Source organism: Protopterus annectens, chromosome 6.part1, assembly GCF_019279795.1.
Source record: "Protopterus annectens isolate FY-2018-M chromosome 6.part1, PAN1.0, whole genome shotgun sequence".
Lineage (NCBI taxonomy): Eukaryota > Metazoa > Chordata > Ceratodontiformes > Protopteridae > Protopterus > Protopterus annectens.
In genome coordinates, this window is record NC_056738.1 from 133310777 (window position 1) to 133324554 (window position 13778).

Sequence of the window (13778 nt, forward strand, 5' to 3'; positions counted from 1 at the left end):
TGTTTGTGTGATGTGTGTGTGAGCACTGTGGAATGTCTGGGTGTGATTGTACTGTCTTTTACTGTTTGTGTGATCTCGGAGTTAGTATATATAAGTAGGGTGTGTGTATGTGGGGGGGGCACGCGCAGCCCCCACATGGGGGGTGCAGGGGGTTTGCCCCCCTGCTTATGTGTAGTATAGGTATGTGGAAGTGTGGTGTTTTGTTTGTGGTGTTTTGTTTTTGTGTGTTTATTTGTTTTGTAGTGTGGGTGTTGTGGTTTATGTGTGGTGCGGTGTATGCTGTGTGTTCGGGATTTGTAGTTTCGGGAATTTGAAGGTTTTGCCTTTATGGTCGCGAAATACTGAAATTTGAGATTTGAGATTATGAAGGGGAACCATATATATATATATATATATATATATATATATATATTTATTATGTATATATATATATATATATATATATATATATATAAATATATATATATATGTGCATATATATATATAATATATATATATATATAATATATATATATATATATGTGTGTGTGTGTGTAGAATTCAAACGGCAAAAGAAGGCAAAGATAAAATCCACAGCACTTTATTGCAGATAAAAGGTAAGTGCTTTCACAAATAAAATTTGCTTAATCAGACCTTACATCATTACAAGCATCACTTCCTTTTAAATCACTTCAAATTCAAATAAACCAATCATAATGAAGCATCATTTAAAGATGCAATACTAGTATAAAGACATATACCAGTAAATACAGTCATAAGATAAAGTCAAAAAATGACATATTTCCTAAGCCTCCTACAGTGATAGCTAGGTCATTAAGCCCCTTCCCCAAATGGGACCTGAGCTTAATTATCCATCTAAGTTCACTATTTTCAGTAACATTGGAAATGTCACCCAATCTATCACTTTCAAGAACAATTTCTAAAACATTAAATTTAAAATGGTGTGTTGGACCTAAATCTAAAATGTGCTTGGCTATAGCACTATAAGTATGGGCTCTCTTAAAGCAATACATATGGTCTCTAATACGTTCTCTCAAACATCTGTTGGCCTTCCCAACGTAAAATGAATTACATTGTATACATCGAGCCAGGTTACACAAGGTTCTTGCTATTGCAATTGGCACTATTAGATACTGTAAACACTTGGTCTGTGTCAGGTTGTTCAAAATCTGCTCCCTCATATATAAATGCACAGAAGTTGCACTGACCACATTTAACCATGCCATTACATATACTAGGCTCCATCAAATTCAACCTTGATTTTGGATAGCACAACCTATGCTTAAGATTCTTGGTATTCTTATAAATTATACATGGTTTATCCCCCACAATTTTAGAAATCTGAGGGTCTGTCTGAAGTATCTTCCAATTCTTATTTAGAATGCCCCTTATACTGCATTATCCCTAGTAAAAGCAAAAGTAAAAGGGATTTTATCCCATTGTTTTCTGTTATTTCTCTCTTTAATAATGGGCTTAGAGAAATAGGGTTTAGCCCTATCTCCTCCCATACTATTAACATTCCCTGCTATCTCTCAAATCTCACTTTAATGATAACCCCTACATATAAAGTCACTATTCATTCTAGCTATTTCATCATTCCATTTATCATCCCTATCAGTTAACCTAGGACATCTTATTACTTGGCCTTTAAGAATATTATTGAACACATGTTTAGGATGCATGCTAGTTCTATGTAAATATGAAGGACGATGGCATTCCTTAATATACTTGTCTGTATGGAAGCTCCCGACATATCAATCATAATTCTGATATCCAAAACTCCATCATGCTATCAGAATAATTTCCTGTAAATCTCAGAAAGTTGTTGCTATGATTCATGGCATCAATCAATTCAAGTAGTTGCTCACTTGAACCAGCCCACAAAATAAAAAGGTCATCAACAAACCTTCTGTAGAAGAGCATATGACTGCTTGCTAAGGGATGTACACATGCACTGGGACTCCCATTCAGCCATCACTATGTTGGCGTAGCTTTGGCACAAGGTGTGCCCATAGCTATGCCCAACATCTGCTGATAGTAAACACCTTTAAACAAAAACACATTACCATTCAAAATTATGTCAAGCAAGCTGCATATTAGCTCAATGTGCATATTGGAATAAGAGCTATTACGTATCAAAAAATTCCTAACCATTGATATCCCTTCCATATTGGGGATTACAGTAAACAAAGAGGTTACGTCATATGTAGTCAATAGAATCCCTTTCCTATTCACACTATGTTCCTCCGCAAAAGAAAATAAATCATGTAGCATTTGCTTAGTGTCACATAGGATATAAACGGCTCAAGAACTGGTTTAAGTTGTTTATCCACATAAATAGACAATGGCTCTGTTAGCCATCCCCCTCCTAATAAAATTGGTCTGAGAGGGGGTTTATAAGGGACTTTGTGGACCTTAGGTAATCCTTGCAAAGTAGGAACTAAAGGTTTTTCAACAACAACAAAATAAACTAAAGGTTTTTCAACAACAAAATAGCAGAGTTATTGTCTATTTATGTGGATAAACAACTTTTGTGGAGGAACTTAGTGTGAATGAAAAAGGGATTCTATTGGCTAAATATTGTTTACAGAGCACGTGACTGCCATACAGGAGCACACTTATGTGAAACTCCTGTACTTCACAGTTTTGCAGAGGGGCAAACCCCCCTGGACTCCCACCACCCCCTGCTACCTACATATTCCAACTCTGAGATCGCACCACAGTGAGGAATTGGATGAATATCCCACACTGCACTGCGATCTCTGTGCAGTTTTCGAGTTCATATCAGCGAATGCATAGTAGCATTCGCTGATACAAATTTCGAACATGGAATGCTCAGCAACACAAAAATTTGGACATCTGTAATTAGTTTTTCTGTCTGCAGAGCATCCATGTTCGACACTATGATAGTAAACCTCTCTCTCTCTCTCTGTGTATATATATATATATATATATATATATATATATATATATAGTTTGTTTGTGTCTTTCGGCTTTTCCCGGTTAGGGGTCGCCACAGCGGAACTCTGGTCCGCTAATGATTGGCAGTAGATTTTTATGTACTGGCTTGCTGGACCTAACGCACAACCTTCAACAAAGGAATGTCCATTCACGCATGTCACTACACAGAAGATGCTCTAACTGAGAATCGAACAGGTAACGTCTAACTGTGAGGCAACAATGCTACCGCAGCACCACCACCGCAGTTTATATATATATATATATATATATATATATATATATATATATATATATATATATATATATATATACATATATATATATATATATATGTGATTGCTGTTCAGTTCAGACTGTCCATTTCTGGCAGCACCACAGGCTAATACATTACTTACCACTTTTGTTACAGAACCATCATTACTAGGCATTGCACCTTGGGCTCCATTAACTGGAAAATCATCGAATTGGTTAACATTGTCACCAACTTCACCACGCTGTCTTTCTACCCGGCCCTCAAGCACTTTAACACTTTTAATAATAAAAGCAAGCTAGTCTGAATGTACTTTAGCATCTCTCTCAAGTTTTTTTATTTTTATGCTGAACCAATGCTGCCGGACTTTCCCAGAAATGTTGTCATAAATTTCTTGATGCATGATGAAAGTATGATTTTTACAATATTTTCATTTAACTGTTGTTTCTTCCTTTAAAATGCAAATGAGTCCTTTGATTATTATGATTGATTGATTATGTTTTGTTAATTCTTGCATAGCTTCAACCCCAGCTTTGTTGCATGTGTTAACCAATTCATGGTAAACACTGTCAGTGTAACTAATACCATTTAGAAACTTGTATACCCTAAGACCAAATGGCACTTGCTGGTGTTCAATACACCTTTCCAAGTAAAAGTTATCATTATTCAAGGGATTTGAGCTTTAGCAATTTATTTTGTAATAAAAAAATAAAAGATTTACAGTCATTGTCAAAACATACAGCACCTTGTTGAATTTGGCTTGGTGGACCTCCATTGTTTCCAAACAGATTAACAACTGGTCCAGTAACTAAATTACAAACAGCATCAAACTGTGTAACTGTCACCGCCATAAATAACAGTATTCACAGAAAATCCACTAGATCCACTTGACAGGGACGACTGGGAAGAAGATCGAAATCTGGACACTCGTCGTTTGACCATAAATGGTCTCAATATCTTGGCAGGTTACCACTGAGTTCTTTCAGTGTTTTTGTCATTATACCTACTGATAAAATGTCTCTTCTACATACTTGTAATTCTTTTTCTTAATATATTTGCCTTGCTATATCAGTTATAGGTCTTCATCACCTGTTTCTTTATACTGAGACCAAACAGTCAATCAGTTTCGCTCTTTGGCATTATATCCTGTGACAGCAACATTTCTTTCCAGCTTGCCTTACACTTTTCATACTGAGTAAGGTACAAGAGACTTAAGTGTGCAGTCTTGTACTAGTTCTGAAGTCAGACACTCCCAGTCTCCTTCACCTCAGCTGGCATGGTTAAGGTTCACTTCACCAGTGTTACTTTGGCATGCTGTCCCTCACATTTAATCTTCTGAATGTTCATTTACTGTGTGATCACCAATTTCTCTTCTTGGAGACTTAGAAAAAATGTCCATCACAGACTACCATTGGGAATATAAACATTTCTACTGCTTGCACCTTATTATCCAGTCTCACTGTTATTAGTTTCCATGCTATAAACCTATTCGTAACATTCTCTTTCAGTTCTCATGTTTCCTTTATTGATTTAGACACCTGTCAAGCCAGTCATACAACTTAGTGGTTTACTTTTATATAGCCCGATGCCTACTTCTGCATCAATGGATATGTAAGGATAATTCTGCATTAATGTGTAAGGTTGGCCAATAATTAACTAAAATGGTCTTCGTTTTCTCCCTCATTAATTCTCTGAGACTTATAAATCTAAACGCAGTGTACATCATACATTATACTTTTGGCTTTGAGTATCTTGCTGTTTCTGATCCTCATTTTATGTTTCCCCCTATAATCCCACTCCATTCTGCTAAACTATGTACAAGTATAAAATACACAAAACACAATTTTCTAAGGTAAGTGCAACTGCTCTTTAACAGCTGCCCTTCCTATAGATCTACCTCTTAACTTCGAGGTACCACAGGTCTCCATACATCTTTAAGTCTACATCTTTTCACTGTTATTTGGTTCCTCTCCTCCCAGAGGACACATTTCCTTCTCATTTTGGCCAAGACTACTAATAAATATTGCCACCATATTATTTAACTTTTGTTATCTTGTTTTTTGAATAGATGGTGTACACTCTGCAACCTTCTCTTTTAAGTACAGCGAGTTACAATACATTTCTATATTTACATAAGCATCAAATTTTTCATTGAAAAAAAAAATTATTCCAGAATAAAAGCTTTTCCAGTTTGCTTCTCGGTCTTTTCTACTAATTTGTCAGTCCTTAGTAACTATTCAGCTTCTTCCTTTCATTAAGCATTTTATTTCTCAAACTATTTTATTCTACAGCTGCCCTTTTATACTGCAGCTTTTGGGTTTTATATTCACTGCATCTCACAAATTCCAGCTTGTTTGTGCCACTTTAGGTTCACAGGTAGGTACTAGGCTATCTGCCTGAAGGCATTTATAAGCCTAGCCGGAATGTGTTGGCTTTTGCCACCCCATTAGATTAGTTCCCTGTGCCTCTGTCCAGCAGAGCCATTGAAGTGATCCCCAGGGTAAACTTTCTGTTGGGTTCCTATCAGTTCATTGAAACTTCAGCAGTTTGAACACCATATGTTTGAACTCTGAAGTTCGAAAACTGATTATCGCGAAGCCACGGAACACAGAATTCTTTCCCAAGGAAAGAATTCGATGGGCCGTTTCTGCGGCTTCACTATTCCCTCCACTGTGGTGCGAAGGTTACGGACCGGGTTAAGGTAAGTGTGTGAACAGACTGGGTTAAGGTGAGTACGTGTTAGTTATGGACCTTAGGGTTAGGGAGCGGGTAAGGTGAGTGTGCGATAGTTACAGACCTTAGGGTTAGGGAGCGGGTAAGGTGAGTGTGCGACAGTTACGGACCTTATGGTTAGGGTTTGGGTTAAGGTAAGTGGATAGATAGTAGTGTATGTACGGTTTAGTGTAGGGTTAAAAGTAGGGTTTTGTGAAGTGTATATGTGTGGATTATTTATTTTGGTGTGCTTGTGTTGTGTGTGTTTTCTTGGAACAGCGATTTTTTTCCCTGGGGAAAAAAATCGCTGTTCTAAGCCTTCGATGGTTTTGCACTTCGAGGTTAGAAGTTCGAACATATGGTGTTAGAACTTCTGCCATTTCGTCGAAGTGATATAGACCCCTTTCTGTTTCCCATCCACTCGTCAAGGTTTCTCTTGAAGAGGGTTAGCGAGGAGCTCTGCCTAATGTAGACTGGAATCTTGTTCCAGAGCATGGGAAGTCTCTGGGACAGGAATCTATCCCTCCAACGCATCCTATTTATTGTTGTGGTGAGGTTTAGATCCCTAGAGTGTGTGGCTTGAGGGGATATAGTTTTCTTTAGGTGGAACATGTCCATCAATTCTGGGTTGCACATGGCCTTGTATGTCAGGCAGAGATCACCTCTAAGAAGGCGGTATGCAACAGAGTACAGCTGGAGTTTCTTCAGTCAAGCTGCATAGGGCATCTGTTTGAAACCAGTGATCCTCTTAGTGAGGTACTTCTGTGGTCTTTCCAGCTGTTGCAGGTGTCTTGTAAGGTACATCCAAAATGGGGTGTTGTACTCTATGATGGGTCTGATGAGTGATGCATAGAGGGAAACAATGACCTCTTTTGTCTGGATGCAAACCCTTTTGTGATCAGGTGGGCCACATAGAAGGATTTTCTAACTACTTTGCCAATGTGATTATCACAGGAGAGGTTACTATCTACTTGGGTCCCTAGATCCCTTATTACGTCTTCCGTATTCAGGAGGCTACCACCTGTGTGGTAGTTTGTGGGTATTTTGTTTTTTCCAAAGGGGATGACTATGCACTTTTTGGCATTTTGCTTGAGGCCATGGTTTTGACACCAGGTATCTGTCTCAGTGAGACCCTTTTGGAGGATGTGTGTGTCAGCCGGAGAGTCAATTACAGCCCCTAGTTTGCAGTCATCTACGAACTTGGTCAGCCATAGTCCTTCTGTGCTTGCCTGTACCTCTGAGAAGTATATGCCGAAGAGGAGGGGTCCTAGGACTGAGCCCTGAGGAACGCCACTTGTAACCGGTTTAGAGTCAGACCTAGCTCCCACAACTCTTACCATTTGTGTTCTGTCCATGAGCCAGTTGGCAACCCATTTTGTGACAAGGGTTTATATGTTTAGGCTGGTGAGCTTGTCTATAATACCTGAATGGGGAATGGTGTCGAAGGCCTTTGCTAGGTCAAGGTAGGCTGTGTGGACCAACTTTCCCTCGTCTATAGCCTTGGTAACTGTCTCAAAGAAGTCCACCAGGTTTAGGAGGCATGATCTGCCCTTAACAAAGCCGAACTGGGTAGGGTCCAGTGTTTGGATGTTCCAAATGTCTCTGTTTATGAGATCTACGATGATTCGCTCCATAGTCCTGTAGACCAAGCTAGTCAGGCTTATAGGGCGATAGTTCCCGGGGTCTGTTGTGGCTCCACCTTTGTGGAGCGGAATAACCATTGCTGTGTGCCACTCTATGGGCACATAGCCTGTGGAGAGGCTGAGTCTGAACACTGTGTATAGGTGAGGGGTTAGTTCATCTTTGAGTTCGTGTAGGACGCAGCTTGGGACACCATCTGGTCCCACTGATGCTGTGTTTTTGGCTTTGGAGAGGGCTGTTTTAACGAGAGTGTCTGTGATTTCAGAGGCACTACATTCTTCTGGTATGGTTATGGGCCCTTTTGAGGGTGAGACGGGGGGTGAAGTTTGCACTGATCCTGTCTGCCAGGATGTTGGCGATATCGGTCGGTTCAGTGTATTTTGTGCCATTCTGCACCAACTCCAAGCAGATCTGAGAATTGCCAATTAGATTCTTGCCATAGCTAAAGAATGCCTTGTGGTTATCTTTTTTTCTTTCGAAGCTAGCCTTGGATGATTTTATGAGGGATCGTAGTTTCTTGCTGATACTGATCAGGGATGTCTTCCCTTCTTGGGATTTTACTCTTTTCTGTACTAGTTTCCTCCTTCTATTGTATAGTTTGTTTATGGCAGGGTTCCACCAGACTGGTTTCCTTTTCTTGGAGGAGTGAGTCTTGGTTTTGCTTGGGATAGCATGATCCGTGCATTCTTGTAGGTGTCAGAGTGCATTAGTCAGGGATTTTGCAGCTTGGACAGCATTATCCTTTGGCATGGGGGCTTTGAAACTTTCCACCTCGATCTTAAGTAACGTGAAGTTTGCTTTTGAAAAGTTTTTCACTGTGGTTTCTTTGACCGGGGGTGGGGGCGGAATGTGGATATCCAGAGTGATTAGTTTATGGTCACACTTAACCAGTGAGGGGTTGACCTCCGGTGTGGAACACCGGTCGCCCATGTTGGTGATGACCAGGTCCAATATCTTGTCACGTCTGGTGGGGTGTTGACCAGTTGATCCAGGGCGTTTGAGTTTATAAATTCTAGGAAATGTTGGGCAAGGGAGTTAGTACTGGAGTAGTTCTGCCAGTTAATGTTTGGATAATTGAAATCACCCAATACCAGGGTGTTTGGTAGGACCTTTATGTTTCCCAGTGTTTCTAGAAATGCGGAATGGGGGTCCTGGGTACACGGTGGGTGATCTGTTATTGCAGTTTTGCCCATTGTTAGTTGCACGTGGATGATCTCTGAAGCATCGTGCTGTGCCACTAACATGGAGGTGTGGGTATCTTTGATGAATATGGATACGCCCCCGCCTTTTGTATTTTGGTCCGGGTTTTGTGGCCGAAATGTATGGTATGAGTTGTAGCCTGCTAGTGCTGGGGTGCTCTCTGGAGCCTTAAACCAGGTTTCTGTTACTGCACATATATCGATTTTCTCCATACTAGGAAGTGCCTCGAGTGCGTGCATTTTGAGGTTTAGACTTCTGGCACTGAGTAGCATTACCCTCAGATTTTTGTTACTTGTGCTATTTATGGCGGTGGGTTTGTTTTTTCAGCCTTGCCTAAAAAAGGCACTATGGGGGTGGCAAGAGCCTTGGCCAGTATTCAAAAGCCTAAAGGTGACAGGTGCAAGCTGTCTCTAGCGAAGCATTGTGACTTGTCGAGCATGTTATCCCAGGCTGACAGACACTGGATCCCCTTTGAATGACATCAGAACCCTAGCCAATTGTTGAAATTGATAATATTTTCTTTATATCGTGGTATCATTCTTGGTAAGGGCAGGATGCTACTCAGGGTCAGGGTCATACCGGCATGGGCTACGTGATCAGACAGCTCCTCCATGTCTCTTTTCATGTAGACAAGGGAGGTACAGCTCAGGTAATTCACACCAACATAGACAAAGACAGAGTCATATTTGTACTTGTTCTGGAATGACCTGAGGGCTTGTGTTATGTGGTGGATCCTGGCACCCGACAGGCAGCTAACAGTAACCTTCTCCTTGTTCAGCCTAGTGAGTGGGACATCAGTGTGCCGACTATAGAGTCACCTATTACTAGTGTGTTGGGTATGTTATTTTGCCTTAAGGGCTTTGATTGCATGGCACACTGATTTTGTAAAGTATGTGTTTCATGGTTTGTGTTGGGGTGGAGGTTGCTTGGATGTCTGCTTTGGAGGTCTCTGCTGCTTTTGCAGATTTTTATTTAGAGACTCCAAGTATGTTTTCGTGCATTTATGTGTGTTTTTTGCTGGTGTTGGTTTCACAGGTCTATGTGAGACTGGTGGTGTGATGCAAGTAATTCCCTTCTCCTCTTGACTGTCTGGTCCAGTCTTGGGTTGAGAGAGCTTAGCCTCCAGTTTGGCTGTATAATGCATCTCTCGCATGTATCAGTTACAATACATTTCTATATTTACATAAGCACCAGATTCCTAGAAGACTTAATAGTTTCCTATAATAGCACACTCACATCACTATCTGTCTAGACTGCTAATTTTACAGCTGAGATGAGCATTACACCTCTCAAGTGTACCTCACTATGAGGAATGTTGCTCAATTTTAGTCTTAAAAAATCCATGTTCCTCAATGTTCTGTACTGAAAAGGTGCCTCACAATTTCATTCCTAAGAGCATTTTTACTAAAATCTAAGACAAATAATACTGAATCATATTAATTCATCAAAAGAATGTTTTATAAGGTACAAAGTAACACATTTAATCATTCCATGAGCTTCCTAATTGAAGTTGTTAGCAAACTGTCTGCATATGTTCCACATTTTGTCCATTTGTACCACATCATGAGAGGTAGTGTTCCCCATTTTGAAGATGGAAGGTTAAGAGTGTGGACATCCTCTAAGAGGGTCTCACTCAGACAAATGACTGGTGTCAGAAACATGGCCTCAAGCGGAATACCAAAAAAATTAATCATCATCCCCACAAATTATTACATTAACAACAACATCCTAAGCATGCAATCAGTCGTGAGGGATTTGGGCACCCAGGTTGATAGCAACCTGACTTTTGACCACCATGTTGCTTCCGTTGTATGGAAAGCCTTCTACATTGCCCACTTCATAAATAAGGATATCTCTTCTTCCTTTATAAGGCCCATTATTGAGTACAACACCCCTTTCGGCATGTACCTCGCAAAGAGCATGCAGCAGCTGGAGATACCACAGAGGTTTCTCACCAGGAGAATCCAGGGCCTTAAATATCTACCATACACAGACAGGCTAAAAGCCCTATCCCTCTATTCAGTTTCATACAGACTCCTCAGAAGTGATCTCTGTCTGGCATAAAAGGCAATCATGGGTCCCTCCTTGATGGGACTGCTGCATATCTGCAAGTCAAGCTCCACTCGAGTAACCCGCATGCACAACCTCAACCTGGTCTATGACATCAACAGGACTTGTTGCCGGACAGATCTGTGTCCCAGAGACTCCCCCACCGGTGGAACAGACTCCCTCTCCACGTCAAGCAGAGTACCTCTTTACCCCTTTTTAAGCGCAACCTGGATAACTGGATGGGTAACCGAAAATACACCCCTGGGATTCCACCCATATCCCTGCTGGACAGGGGCATCGGATGCTGAATTGTATAAACATGGGCTAAACTCTTGGCTAGGCTTATAAGGGCCTCAGAGCCAATAGCCTACTAATCTCCTATGATCCTAAGAGCATAGTCAGCCTTAGGCATATGCCAACTAGGTGGCCACCTAGGGTGCCGATCTAGCAGGGGCGCTTTTCCAGTAATCTGGATGGTGTAGGTAGACCAGAATGGGGGCACCAGGTAGTGTTGTTGGTGGTGCTGTGGAGACCTTTTGCCTAGGGCACCAGTTGACCAAAGGCCGTTCCTGCCTAAGAGATATGATGAGCAATTATCTGGTTTTGGTGATATTTAGAGAAATCCTGGCTTTCACTCATTCAAGGTATTGACTTTTCCCTCTTGTCCCACACCCTTAGTTAAAGACATTCCTACTGTTCCACCCATTACTCTCCATGAAAGAAACCCTGCCTGGGTGTCTGAATTACATTTATGGTGCTGATACTTGCCATTTTTTTATTTTCAAATCAAATAAAGCAACTTACTGATATAGGAAACCCAAGTCTTTATCAAATGTTTTTAGGGGACTGTAGCCAGTTTTGTGAAGTTAGAAACATTGGCAGTTATTCCTCCACTCAGTTATATTACATTGTATTTTGTCGTCGTAGTGTCCAGTTCCTGAAATGCAGACAGCTGCTGACTTCTGTTAACTTATTTCACTTTATTTGTTAATGACAAAGCTTATTTTTGCCCTTCTTCTAAATTTCTTTATAAGACTGGAAATGCTTTGGTAGTATCAAATTCAAATTCAATTTTATTCAGGTGTTTTACTAATAAAAATACCAGTGAAACAAGTAATTTCAAAAAGTATGGGTTTTAAATGACTTGTGGAAAAATTTCATATGAACACAAGAAGGATATGCAGAATACACACAGAAGGCACTCCAGCTTAGACCTGTAATGAGGACTCAAGTGCTGCGAAGAAGCAATGCTGCTTCACTGTGTCTAAATTGCATTCTGTTTTTAAGCTCCTGGTGTATGCTTAATGACCACGAGATCCTCAGAGAGGTAAGAACTGAAGTCTGATTACAGGGAATTGTATATTATGTTTACCACAGCTAGGGTACTTGATTGTGCAGGCATGGATAATGGGTATGCCCATTCTGGAGAGTGAGAAAGCACTCTTGTTAACTTTTCTTGTGGAGACCATGGGAAAAACTGTGTGGTGTCTCCTGCTTGCAGATGAAGCAGCCCTGTTGATATCAGCCCCTTCTGGAAGTGTGGAGTAGAGCAGTGTGGACACCTACTGCACATCCCACCTACATACTGTCACTGGGGTGCACACAAGGGACTACAGCAAAAAAATTCTTGAACCACCATTGATCACTCCCTACATAATGGCCCCTGTCAGATGGGCCTCACCACAGCTGATGGGGAACAATGGGCTGATTCGTTTGGAGGAAGCTGATGGCTGGCAGGCATCTGGGGCAAAGACACAAAAAAATGAAAATGCTGTATCACTGAGTATTCCCTCTTATCAGAGGTACAGAGATCTAGGAGTTAGCATATAAAAGTAGTGGGTTACTGAAGTGCAGCCCTCACAATAGGGAAAGCAAAACAGGTGCTTTACTTGTAATAGTGAGTTTAGCACTTTGCTGTTATGTTCCAAGGATTATACTTACTTTTCTGCAGTTTTGGGACTTGGATTGAAGAGTTATAAAATTCCAATATGGCACCCGATGTTTGCACTTTTCAACAGTGGAAGCGATCAAAACATGCGATAATTAAAATGCATCCTCAAACTAAGGATGCTGTCACTTAACGTGTAACAGATTATTTCTTGTAACACTGGATTCATATTTACAAATGTTACAGTAACTGTACTGTTCTTCCACATAATCTGTTCTCTTTTTTTACTTGTAATTTTGTAATTAATTTACTTGTGTCATCGGTAGAAAGGGCCTTATTGACTAGCTTACTTATCCAGATAACATATTTATAAGCAAAATTAAAACAAACAGCCAGCAACTGAAGTGAACACTTAGTTTGTACACATATCCAGTGTTTCAGGCAGTTTTGTGAGTGAGTTTTGCAAGTCTTGCTACTTAACAAAGGAATCAATGTAAGTCATTCACTTTTCTTGTACTAGGTGTACTGGCATGTCACTCTCTTTGTCTTTCACTCCTTCCAGTGGCTGGTGTTTCAGTATGCCATTTCATACATTTAATTTCTATGGTACTTTTACAGAAGGCAGATGTAAGTTCAGAGAGAATACCTCATTAGTAAATAAATGCATACACATAAGGAAGTATGACTGGTGACAGAAATAAGTACAGTGAACATATCCATGGTTACATACCCCCTTAAAGCAGTGGGTACAGATAATCATGATTACATGCCTGCTTAACTAATACATCTCTGACAGTAACTTAGTATCCTGCTAAAAGTCATAGTTGTAGCCACTGTTTACAGGTCTGAGCTTCAGACATGGAGATCTGTCTGACTATCCCTGTGATCCTACCTGCGTACTGCACAAGAAAGTAAGCAATACATTGGACCTTCCTGTACTTACTAATAACATCCATGAACACCAACTTCCTCCCTTCTTTTGTGGAACCTGATATCTGTACAGAATCTGCCCTTACATATTTCCACATACACAAATTCCACCAAAATTTATAAGCTAGTCTACCAATAAAATGGTTA

General features: G+C 40.4%; 1 protein-coding gene across 3 annotated transcripts in view; it reads right to left on the reverse strand.

Moving 5' to 3' along the window:
• The window catches only part of GPR155 (G protein-coupled receptor 155), a 782878-nt gene that overhangs the window by 222050 nt on the left and 547050 nt on the right, over positions 1-13778 (reverse strand). The gene's annotated exons all lie outside the window — the stretch shown is intronic.